The sequence below is a fragment of the Mesoplodon bidens genome (genome assembly GCF_964165515.1).
Source record: "Mesoplodon bidens genome assembly, chromosome: 1".
In the NCBI taxonomy this organism is placed as follows: Eukaryota; Metazoa; Chordata; class Mammalia; order Artiodactyla; family Ziphiidae; genus Mesoplodon; species Mesoplodon bidens.
In genome coordinates, this window is record NC_138176.1 from 198,600,523 (window position 1) to 198,602,474 (window position 1,952).

The following is a 1,952-nucleotide window of genomic DNA, read 5'->3' on the forward strand; positions in this document are numbered from 1 at the left end:
GTAAGAAACTAGAGCACGGTTATACAAAAATTGAGTAAAATAGAAAGAGCTAAGGTTTTTAAATATTAGAAAGGAAATGGTGGCTTAGGAAGATAGGTGAAGGAGATCCAACGTTTGCATATATAGTGTTACCAAAGAAGAAAATCAAAGGACTAGAAAAGAAAAAAAAAAAGACATAAATTAAGGAAATGTTCCAGAAACAAAAGAATTAAATCACAGATTGAAAAGAACATTTCTACAGGAAAATGGAACCATATTAATAAATAATAATAATCATTTATATTTATGTTTTTCAGGTAGTAACTCATTTAATCCTCACAACACTGAGATAGGCAGTATCATTGTCTGCATTTTACACCTGTAATAAAGCTGAATTAGAGAAAGGTATCTAAGCAAAATGATCAAGTGACCTCTGTAGTAAAAGTTCTGAATAGATGTGACTTCTGTAAAAAAAAAAAAAATTCATCATTAGAAGACAATAGAATAACACTCACAAAGTCCGCAAACAAAGAAGGTACAACCCAAGAATTTTATACACAGCCAAACTGTCATTCAAGCATAAAGACAACCAAAAAATACTCTTAAATATTTTAAAAACCCAGAGAACAAAATTTGCATAAATCTTTCCTTAAGAAACTGCTGGAAGATAAACTTCAGCCAAACAAGTGATGAATAGAAAAATTACTGCAGAAAGATTGGGCTTGAGTATTGATTCTACTTAAATATAGGACCAAGAACAAAAGAACCATTTTTTTAGTCTACATTGCCAAAACTTAGTCAAAAGATAAATTAAAATCTTGCCAAAAAATATCAAAACACAAAGCAATAATTTCTATAATATGGAGATTGCTCCTATACCATAATCTAAGTGTGATAAATTGAATTATTTTTCAAATTTTTCAATCCTCCTCCTATGGGATAATTATACATTCCCTGGCTTGTCGTACATAGGTGGAGACACTTTTGCTTTGACCAATGCGCTATGAACTGACACGTGTCACTTCCAAGCATTATGTATGCTTTTTGTTTGGCTTCTTTTGCCGGACACAAGATTTTTGAGATTTGCTCATGTTGTTACATACATCAGTAGTTTGTTCCTTTTTGTTGCTGATTCATATTCCATTGTGTGAGTAGACTACAGTGTAAGTATCTGTTTTCTTGTGGATGAACATTTGGGTTATTTCTAGTTTTAGGCTATTATGTATAATGCTGCTTTGGACATTCTTATGCAAGTCTTTTTGTGGACATGTGTTTTCAATTCTCTTAGGTAAATACTTAGGAGTAGAACTACCAGGTCATAACGTATCATAAAATAAACTTATGCTTAATTTTATATAAAGCTACCTGTTGGAGGAGGTCACTGAGAGGACATGACCACCAAGTGACCTGAGACCTGGACTCGGACGATGGGAGACTCCTCACTCCTGCCCTTTGTCCTTGGAATGTAGGATCTGCCCACTGTTCCTACACTAGGGCCATTTCAAGGAGGCAGCCTTGAGAGAATAACTGTTGTCAGACTGAATATATGAATGAACCCCGTTAAGGTCTCTCTATAAACTTTGAGACTGAGGAAATCTATTCATCTTGTGGTGCCCAAGACTGCCTCATATGTAGGTTCCCTTGTTTGTTAAAGCTGTCATCTACCAATGTGGAGGGGCCCTCTTCGTCCTTCAGCCTCCCCCTGAGCTCTGTGTACAGGGGCCAGCTTTGAATTTCACCTGGGAAACTCCCAAGGTTTCAAACCAACACTCACAAACTTCCAAAGTGAGAGTTCTTCATCACTAATGTTTGGTGTTGCCAGTCTTCTCAACTTTAGCTATTCCAATGGGAGTAAAGTGGGAATTCACTGTGGACTTGATCTGCATTTCCCTGGTAACTGGTCAGGTTGAGTATATACCATTTGAATAACCTCTTTAGTGAGGTATCTTTTCAAGAGATTTGCTCATTTTTAT